Raw genomic sequence first — 11,240 nt, forward strand, 5'->3', positions numbered from 1 at the left:
TACCGTGATGGTGCTCTTTAAATGGTACCTCCAAAGACTGATTCTTCCACAGAGTCAAACCTGAGGAGTGAGAAAGTTAGGTGTGTGCTGGCAGTCTATGTTCTTTTGGGGTGGAGACCCAAGCCTTCAGGGAATGTACAAATCTCCAAATGGAGTGGACTTACATTCATTCCTTTCTCTAGTGTGGTGAGTGGATTGGTGACCCCCAAAATGTTGGGTACTCCTCCTAAATTCCAGAATGTGTGAATGTGACCTTATTTCTAGAATCCCCCCTAGAACTTTCAGAGTTAGCATGGCCTACCAACACCTTGATTTCAGACTTCTGGTCCTAGAACAGTGAGAGAATGCATGTCGTTTTAAGCCACCACGCTCATGATAATTTGTTATGGAACTCCAAGATCTTCTCAACATCAGCCAAAAAAAAAAAACAAAAAAAACAAAAAAAACAAAAAAAAACAGCAACTGGTAATGCATGGAAAGAGTCTTGTATGGTTCCTTGTGATTCAAATATTGGAATGCCTTTAAGTTGCTAGCTCACTATGGGAGATGGAGCTAGAGAAATGCTGGGGCAGAATGGAGGCCTGAAATGCTGACCCAGTCAGGGGCTGGCCATGGAAACCCATTTAAGCAGCAATCACAGTGTACAGCATTAGACCCTGAATGCCAGGAAAATACTCAAGATATGCTTAAGAAGGAAGTTGACAGAGTATTCACTAAGTGTTGGTCTTTGGGTTAGGTGCTTTACATACATTTTAACAGTAAAAGCTACCATTTATCAAACAGTTAAAGCATGCTTGCCACTGTCCTACAAACTATGTATGGTATCTTATTTGGTTCCATGGTATAATTAATGAAATTAATATGATCCTCACTTGTAAGAGAGGAAAGTGAGGTTCAGAGAGATAAATATTAGCCCAAGTTTTCACAACAAATAAAGAAAACATCTCAGATTTGAACCATCTGATTTTATAGCAATTCCACGTGAGGTCACATGGGTCATGAGAGTCAGAAATAGAATTCACTCAGATTCCTGCCATTTGCAAAGGCTGTGTCTTTCCTCACCAACATCACTTCAAATTATCAAAAAAGTGGCGAGAGAACAGAAATGCTGTGCTGGGTCATATAAATTTATACACTGTAATCGGGACCTGGATACTGTCAGGAGAAGGCAATAAACACTCTGCACCAGAGGCTGTAGATACAGCCACTCAGCTGTGGATAATGAAGAATGGACTCTGTTGATGGATCTTTGAATGCAGAGAGGCAGAATTAGAGAAAATCTTAGGGGCCACTGAGTTCAGGGCCTCAGTTCTGGATGTACTACTGTCTCCAACATATCGTGAGACTCTTCAGATAACTTATTCTCATGTATACAATCTTTGAGGAGTATAGTTTTCATCATGCATCTCTTGTTCTAAGATGCTGCTAAACCAACATCTGCCATGCCACTGATTCCTACATAAGTGTTTATAGAATCATACCAGAATGAAACATAACTTAGCAAGATAAGTCTACTAACACTATAAAGAAAAGGCACAGAATTCACATCAACAAAATATTGGTTTATAATTGTCTTTTCACTTTGGGCCATAGGCCAGGCCATAGAAGTACACGGTATAGACTTGCCCCTATGAATAGAAATTGTAAGCTATGTATAGATACAATATTTACACATATACTTTATATCACAAGAGACAGACAGTTGTCAAATGAGTGAATTCCTCCAATCAATGTTTTGGTGGCTCACAGAAGAACTGGTGTGGACAGTGAAATTAGATCATTGGGATTCCATCTTGGCCCTGTCACCTCATACCTGTTGTGTGACCTTAGGTAAGTACTTAATTGGTCTGTTTCTAAGATTTTTCATCTGCTAAATGTAAGTTGTAAAAAAAAAAAAAAAAAAAAAAAAGGAATACCATCTTCTCTGTAGAAACGCTAGAAAGACTGAGGTATTGTAAACAGTGAAGGTAGCACCACACCCTGCAGATGGCAGCTGTGCCATTGATGGTGGTAGCAGACCGAGTTGTTACATCACAAGCATCACTCTGTGAAACCTGCTCCATTCCGCTACTACTACAGAGGTCTCAGAGACCTCCGAGGGCTCATTATCACAAATCACAAATCCCTGGCTGTGCATTGTTTTCTGAAAGTCCACATCACTGAGAGGTTCAAACACCATTTTGTATCTGTATTCACAGAGGATTATATTTGGGATCAATTGTCAGAGGACCGAAACTATCAAATTATTTTTAAATCATGATGAGGGGGTTATGATCACATTTACTAGTGTCCTTTCCTATATTGACTGCTTGGTTCGCAGAGTGGCTCATGAAACTTGAGGGAACAATTTGTGGCTGTGCGGTGTAGTGACGTGGCGGTGAAAATCCTGCTTTTGCAACATTCTCAAAGGCCTCTGACCTACACAGGGAATGGGCTGCAGGTACACGCACCTGGTTGGAAATATACCTTGTCAGGCTTGAGTGGGACCTTGTCCTGATCCCCATACAGCTTTCCTCTCAGGAAGTTATCAGGCCTGTGTGTGAAAACCTCATGGTGGGGAAATGTATGGCAGGGCATGGGAACCCATGCCTGCTTTGGACAGCTCTGATCTAAACCTAAAGTGACATAATTGCTATCTCCTCACAGTGCCACCGCATAGTCTTTGGCCTACCACCTTTCTTGTCTTCACATATTTGAAGCCATTCAGTCATGTCTTGCCTGGGGCTTCCTTTCTTCGCGTTGTAATTCCTAGTTCTTTCTGTGGGTCCTCATGATAAAAGCTATTTAGTTCTTGTGGCATCTTGGGCTCTCCAATCTGAACATACTATAGTTAATCTTTTAGAGTGTGACATGAAGAAGTAAGTTCCACACATCCAAGTAAATTCTGACCAAGGTATGAGTATTATCCCACTTTCTAAATATTTCATTGCTATTAATGCATGAGGTCTGACAATTAAGTTCACAAATTTTGTTGCAAAGTTGTTGCTAACCTCTTTTGCTATCAGAGGGATTATTCATTATGAATTTGTATCAACTGGACAAACAATTAACCAAGTTTACTATTTGGAAGTGCTGAAAAGGCTGCGTGAAAAAGTTAGATGAAAACAACCTGAACTTTTCACCAACAATTCATGACTCTTGCATCACGACAATGCACCAGCTCACATGGCACTGTTTGTGAGGGAGATTTTAGCTAGTAAACAAATAGCTGTATTGGAACACCCTCCCTACTCACCTGATCTGGCCCCCAATGACTTCTTTCTTTACTGGACAATAAAGAAAATACTGAAAGGAAGACATTTGGATGACATTCAGAACATCAAGTGTAATATGACGACAGCTCTGATGGCCATTCCAGAAAAAGAGTTCCAAAATTGCTTTGACGGGTGAACTAGGCACTGGCATCAGTGCTTAGCTTTCCAAGGGGAGTACTTTGAAGGTGACCATAGTATATTCAGCAGTGAGGTATGTAGCACTTGTTCTAGGATGAGTTCATGAACTTAATTGCAAGACCTCATACATAATGACAAATTTTTGAAATTTTAGTTTCACAGTTTCAAAATTTATGATTTGCTTATATTCTAGGAACAGGGAACTATTTCTCATCTTGCTTCATTCATACTCCACCTGTCGTTCTCAGCTGGTAGTCTTACAAACTCAAAAGCAAACATTACTGGCACCATTTATAATACTGGTTGTCTCTTTGCTAGTGTCTTATAATAAGATCCATTTACTAGATTCTTCTGGAGTGTAGGTGATCAGATCAGATTTAGAAATATTCACTCAATGTGTATCATGTATGTGTTAAGCACATTAATATATATTACCTTATTCCCCTCACCATGAAAAAGAAAACCAGGACTCAGACTTGTTAAATCTTACAGCATTGTGTGCAAGAAACAGTCAGAACCTGAATGCATATCTTCTGCTCCAATCTCAGTGCCTTTATTTATATTTAATTTTCTTTAATTTTGAAATATTTCAAACAGAAAAGTACAGAGAGTAACACAATACATACTTGTGTCCTAAAACACCAAATTGGTGACAGTTGTAAAATATCTGGGACTGTTAACTTTTTTTGGGGAAAATATATTGCTACACTTAATTTCAATGGTTGTGATTGACTTATCAAGAGTTTCCATTTCTTCTTGAGTCATTGTGGCATTTTCATATGTTTTCAGAAAGTTATTCATTTCATTTAAATTTTTAAATGTAGGTGTGTAATGTTTTTAATAATGTTCTCTTATGTTTTAAAGCTTGATATGCTGTATGTAATTATGTCCCATTTATTCATATCAATATTTATATTCGTACCTTTGTTTTCCTTTTCTCCCACTTCATCATTGTTGTTAAGGATTTGTGTATTTTTAAAAAAAAATTCAAAGTAAGAGCTTTGGAGTTTACTGATGTGCTCTATTGTTTCTTAGATTCTTATTATTTCTTCTCTCTAGGTCACTTAAGTTTGCCCTTTTCGTATTCTTAGTTAATAGAGTTAAATGCTTAAGTGATTCATTTACCCTCAGTCAATTTAGAAGATATGTTAAGCTTACGTTGTCATTCATTTCTAAGTACTTTATAATTTTCATTTCCTTTTAAACCCCATAAGTTAAGTAGGAATTCATTTCTAAGTATACAAATACATGTTTTGTTCAAAGTGTACTTTTTGTTATTTAGGATTAAGTTGATTTTTGGAAAGAAGATGTAACTTGCATATTATTGATTCTTTGAAAAATTTTAGCCTTTTTTTTGTGACTGAATAGGTGTTCAGTGCTTTTGGATGTTCTATGCATATACTTTATCTGTCACTTGCAGATATATGCACACATACACATCTATCACATTAAACTTGCTAAGTTTTTCACTTTACTTTTCAAATACAGATACTATAAAATTGATTTTCTTTTCTTTTTTTTGTTTGGTATTCAATAATATGATTTTAAACAATGGATAGATTGCCCGTCCTGGTGCTGCCTGCCCCATTCCTGTTGCCAGTCTGAGGCCTAGCTCCCTTCGCCTGTGTCTATCACTGCGTGCGGAGGCTCCGCCAGCATGTGGGACAAACTGCCCTAGAAAGTCGCTGACATCAGCCTGGCCTCCTGGGGATGCAAGGCCCTGGACATCATGGAGAATGAGATGCCAAGCCTGATGGGCATGCAGGAGATGTACCTGGCCTCCCAGCCACTGAAGGGTGGCCGCATCGCCGGCTACCTGCACCTGACCATCAAGAGATGACTGCACATCTCCTCATGGAGACCCTCAGAGCCGTGGCTGCTGAGGTGGAGTGGTCCAGCGGCAACATCTTCTTCACCCAGGACCATGCAGCGCTGTCACTGCCAAAGCTGGCATTCCAGTGTCTGCCTGGAAGGGTGAAAGAGATGAGGAGTACGTGTGGTGCACTGTGCAGACACTGTATTTCAGGGATGATTCTAGAGGAGGGTGGTGACCTCACCAACCTTATCCACACCAAGTACCCACTACTGTCAGGCATCAGAAGCATTGCTAAGGAGACTATGACAGGGGTCCACGTTCTATAGAAGATGATTGCCAGTGGGATCCTGAAGGTGCCAGCCATCAATGTCAATGACTCTGTCACCAAGAGCAAGTTTGACAACCTCTATGGCTGCTGGGAGTCCCTTATAGATGGCATCAAGCAGGACACAGACATGATGATTGCGGGCAAGGTGGCAGTGATAGCAGACTATGGTGACGTGGACAAGGGCCATGTCCAGGACCTGAGGGGTTTCAGGGTTCGAGTCATCATCACCAAGATTGACCCCATCAACAGTCTGCAGGCCTCCATGGAGGGCTATGATGTGACCACCATGGACGAGGCTGGTCAGGAGGGCGGCATCTTTGTCACCACCATGGGCTGTATCGACATTATCCTCTGCCGGCACTTTGAACAGATGAAGGATATGCTATTGTGTGTAATGTTGGACACTTTGATATAGAGATTCATGTCAGGTGGTTGCATGGAAACGTGGTGGAGAAGGTGAACATCAAGCTCCAGGTGGACCACTATTGACTGAAGAATGGGCGCTGCATCATCCTGCTGGCTGATGGCTGGCTGGTCAACCTGGGCTGCGTGGGTCACCCCAGCTTTGTAATGAGCAGCTCCTTCACCAAACAGGTGCCAGTGCACATTGAACTGTGGGTCCATCTGGACAAGTACCCCATCGGGGTCTGCTTCCTGCCCAGGAAGCTGGACAAAGCAGTAGCTGAAACCAACTTGGGCAAGCTGAACATGAAGCTCACCAAAATGACCGAGAAGCAGGCCCCGTACTTGGGCATGTCCCATGATGGCCCCTTCAAGCCAGGCTTAACCCTTTTTGATTTCCAGCTGCTGTCCTTGCTCAGGTCCCATCTCTCCTCTTCAAGAGCAAATGGTACCAACTTTGAGAATGATTTGTTAATGTCCTCCAGTGGCTCCCTGGGGCTGGTTATTCAGTCTTTGGCTTGTTTCCACTGCATCTCTCATAGTGTTCCAACTGTGCCAGGGGGATTGAGAAGCCCTCTCCTCAAGCCCTGGTCATAGTGGAGGTACATGGGAGATACCAACAGGGAACCATAAGCTCAGGGTTTTGGAACTGCTCACTCAGTCAGTCCTTTCTTAGACTGGAAGTTGGCAGTGGTGGTCACAAAGCTCATGAACTTTACCATCTAGGTTCTCACCTGGCCTATGTATGTTATACCTATGTTCTTGGTTTATAGGTTCATTGGCTCCTCAGCTCATGACAGATGAGAAGGAGCTATATCCATGGGCGGGGAGGAATTGTTGGAGTTTGAATGCTCCTGAGAGCCTGGCTTAGTGCTGGGCATTCTCTGAAACCTCACAACAATAGAGGTTATAGAATATGGTATTAGGGGACAGCCAAGGAAGGATAAGAAAAGTGACAGCCAGAGGTTGAGAGGGGCCAGAGAATCTTAAAAGCAGGCATAGATCTGCCACCACTTTGTAACATGGTGGTTCCTGTCACAACCCTGGATCAGAAAGATTAATTTGGTTTAAAATATTTATATAACGCTTATAGTGTTAAAAGAGAGCAAGAGGGTAGGTAAATAAAAATTTTGGTGCTTAAAAATATATGTAGATTTGCATAGCCACCACCATAATCAGGATTCAGAATAGTTATATCACTCTAAAAATCTCCTTTGCAGTTAGATCTTCTCCAAATCTGTAACTCCTGGTAACCATTACTCTTTTTGTTACTATAGTCTTTTCTTTTGAGAATGTCACATAAATGGAATTATACGATATGTAACCTTTTGATATTGGCTTATTTCATTCAATGTGATGTCTTTGAGATGTGTCTAAGCTGTTAAATATATCAACAGTTTGTTCTTTTTTTAAGTAATAATACTATAGTAGGGTTATCCATTAACTTACTAAAGGATATTTGAGTTGTTTCTAGTTTTTAGTGATTATGAATACTGCTGCTATAAATATTCATACACTGTTATTATTTCTCTAGGTGAAATACTCTGGAGTGGATAGCAGGATCATGCAATAAGTATATGTTGAACTTTAACTAAACTGTTTTTCTAGAGTCATATACTATATTGCATCCCCACCAGCAACATATGACAGTTGACAGTTTTTTCACATTCTTTCCAGCTATTGTTGTTGTCAGTATTTTTCATGTAAGCCTTCCTAATAGGTGGGCAGTGCTATCTCACAATGGTATTAATTGCCATTTCTCTAACAGTTATTGATTGACACCTTTTCCTGTGGTTTCTTGAGGTTTGAATATATCCCTTGGTGAAGGGTCTATTTAAGACTTTTACCCAGATTTTATTTTATTTATTTTGCTTACTGTCAAATTTTCAGAGTTCTTTCTGTATTTTGTATACAAATCCTTTTTGCATATGAGACTTGCAAATATAGAGGGTGTCAAAAAATGTATACACATTTTAAGAAAGGAAAACAACTGTATTAAAATTGTCATACCAATATATACCTGTAACAGAAGATGAATACAAGTCATGTGTATACATTTTTTTGGCACCCCTGGTATTTTCTACTAGTCTTTAATTTGTTTTGTCATTCTCATATTAGTGTTTTTAATTTTTTTCCAAAGCAGAAGCTTTAAATGTAATGAAATCCATTTTATCTATTGTTTTTCTTCAAGGAATGTGCTGTTGGTGTCTTGTTTAAGAACTTTTGTCTATGCCTAAGTCATGAAAATTTTCTCCTTAATGCCTCTTTTACAGACTTTAACAATTTCTCTCTATCCTGCATGCTGAATGCCGTTCTCAGTACTTTTTTCCAAACCACTGACCTTCTCATCTACTATGCCTAGTCTAGTCTACAGTTATTACATCAGTTGCATTTTTATTTAAATGACAATATTTTTCATTTCCAAACTTATTAATTGGTTCTTTTTCCTATACCTCAGACCTTATTTTCTTCTGTCCATTTGCTTTCCCAATATTTTTAAAAAGAAATGGTATGTTGTCATTATCTTTTGAACATCTTCAGCATACTAAAAGCAGACTAACAGCAGAGTAAGAAATAATGTGTTTGTCAAATGGTAAAATGCATTTAATCTGGGATGAATGTTTTTGTAATATTAGTGCTGGCTGGCATTCCACTGTTTGAATTTTTAATTTGGTTTTGGAATTTTATTTGTATGTCCATTTTAAGTGGAAATTTTCAGTTTGTTTGTTTAAGATCTGTTTTGTGTTGTACAAAAAGTTTGTGGTTATCTGTGTGCATTTATACCCTAAGTTCCTTGCCCCATCTTATAGGTATTTGAATGCTTTGGTTTGCAGGGGTGTTAGTTACGTTGGAATCTACTCACAGATCCAAAGTTCAGCTCTTTTTAGTTCAAAGTCATGAAGCTATTCCTTTCTCCTACCTTCCTAATCCTATAGATGTTAGCAAAAGAAAAATTCCTTGAAGCAATTTGGGAATTGATTTTTTTAAACTCTCTGTGAAGAAGGAAATACCAGCACAGCCCTAGCTTCCAGCACTAAGAAAGGACCCAGGCCCAATCCTAGTCCCTTTTATACCAAGGTAGCCAAGCTCCGGGACAGCATAATTTGTTTCGGTCAACAGAACAGCAGGTCTGAAAGGACATTTGGCTAATAGCTTTATATTTTTATTCTCATGAGTTCTCTTTCTGTAAGTTCATTACCATTTCCTATATATGGAGTTGAGGAGGACTGGCAAAGAGTGAACTTGAAGAGCCATTATGAATGAAAATAGTTTGTTCCATCCACACACCCTTATTAGAGTTTGGAATGAAAACTTGGTTTGAAGGGATGTTTCACCAGTGACTGCTCACTGGGACATCCTGTTCAGATGTTCTGGAACAATGTCCTCTGACCACCACACAGAATATTGAACCATCTTGAATACTGCCAGTATCAGTTCCTGCCTTACTTCCTTTGTTGGAAAACAAAGCCACTTGCTTTCCTTCCCAAGATCTCCTGTTCCTGACTCACTCATATATTTTAATTGTGTTGCATGTAGAGAGAAACGTTTTTTTTTCCACACTCTCATGCGACATTCCCTTGCTGACAGATAGGCTGATGAGGCAGTTGACACAGTGGCTATTACTTTGAGCATTTTCTAAATAATATCATTTTGCTGCCCTTCTGCTTTCAGTGAAATTATAGGGTGCTTTCTTCTTTGTGTAACAATGGAGCTCAGCTTCCACACCACGGGTCCTGAACAGATTCCATACCAACCTCCCAAGCCTCAGCATTAATGCAATTATCATTGACGATGTCAATTCAGGCACTTGCAGCTTCACTATATTGGATCATCTTGGCATGCCAAAAAAATAAGCAATAGAGTTATAACCCTGGTCTGGATATGTATGTGTGTGAATGTAAAATATGTATGTGTGTGTATAAAATATGTATATATGTATATACATAAATACAATATGTGTATATGTATATATGTGCATAAAGGATATGTGTGTATAATCTCCTGCTAATTTGAAATGCATCCTGAGTAAATAAGAGCAATATTTATAGAAATGCGTGGTGACAGATCAGCTGTGAATCTGAACTGGGGGCTGATAAATTCTCATTACCTTCGTCTACCTGACAAATGAAATGACCTGCTAAGCAGCAGCTGAAAATTCAATCAGAATCCTGCAAATAGGAAGCATCCCATGTGAAAAATGGACAAGTTTCGTGAACATCTTGGACTGAAATCACACAGACTGGAGAATAAAGGAGAAGTTTCCTCTGTCTCGTGAATCTGAGAGGCGATTTGAAATGGTGGCATTTTTAGTTGCTGTCACCACTCTATACCAATTCTAACCACTCTAATTTTATTTCCATTCCCTGTTGACAGAGAAAGCAATTCTTGAGTTTTTCTAATTCTGAAATTCCCGTTTATCTTGCTCCTAAAACCCTACCTAATGCACAGGACTGAGGTGTGTCTACAGACAGAGTGGCGACCTCCAACACGTGGAACACAAATCCAATGTGGAGTGATGTTCTATTGAGGAGAGGAATGAAACTATGGAAATTGTTCTTCCTCTTTTTCGTCTCTATATTTAGTTTATGACATATTTATACAATTGTACACAATAAAGTTATAAACAGTAAATATATATGTTTTGTATCATGTTACCACACTTAATATAATATGCCAGTAAGATTTTAATAAACAAAAATTATATATATATAAATATAAATATTATGAGGACATGTTCATTTTCTTTTTAATGATAGAAATGTGCAATTCAAAAAATTTAAAGAACACAATTCTAGAGAAAGCCTTCTCAAACTTTAATATGCACACATGCCATCTGGAGATTTTATGAACCGCATATTGAGATCAGAAGGTCTGGGATGGGGTTAAAAAGTTTGCATACCTGACAAACTCCCAGGTAATGCTGGTGCTGCTAGTACTCGGATTACTCTTAGAATAGCAAAGTATGAATTAATGTTCTTCTGAAGTATCCTCTTCCCCAAATATTTCTCCTTCTGGGAAAGTAGAGATACTTGGAAACTCCTCCTGTGTTAAAGCTTCTTTTTGGAGGGCAAAGGTATTGTGTTTTTGCTTGTTTGCTTTGTTTCAAGTCTCCCTGAATAGGTAGAGATATATACTATGTTGAGTCAGGATTCTCTGCAAACAAACTCTGAGACAAAGATTGGCATGCATCAGATTTATTGGGGAGTGCTCTTAGGAGATACAGTTGTGGGGAATGTATATCAATCAGTCACTAGATATGTCTCTGAGAAGACAGTGTAAGGTGGTTCTCTTCAGCAGAGGC

The 11,240-nt window shown here is 39.1% G+C and overlaps 1 pseudogene across 1 annotated transcript; it reads left to right on the top strand.

The window, feature by feature from the left end:
• The first annotated feature begins 435 nt into the window (after positions 1-435).
• On the top strand, positions 436-10,642 carry LOC148758417 (adenosylhomocysteinase pseudogene; annotated as a pseudogene). The gene is made up of 2 exons (XR_016021163.1): positions 436-1,830; positions 4,952-10,642. The product of XR_016021163.1 is annotated as an adenosylhomocysteinase pseudogene (transcript).
• The last annotated feature ends 598 nt before the right edge of the window (positions 10,643-11,240 follow it).

Source organism: Rhinolophus sinicus, chromosome 4 (assembly GCF_057876585.1).
Source record: "Rhinolophus sinicus isolate RSI-liver-muscle chromosome 4, RSI-T2T, whole genome shotgun sequence".
Taxonomy (NCBI): domain Eukaryota; kingdom Metazoa; phylum Chordata; class Mammalia; order Chiroptera; family Rhinolophidae; genus Rhinolophus; species Rhinolophus sinicus.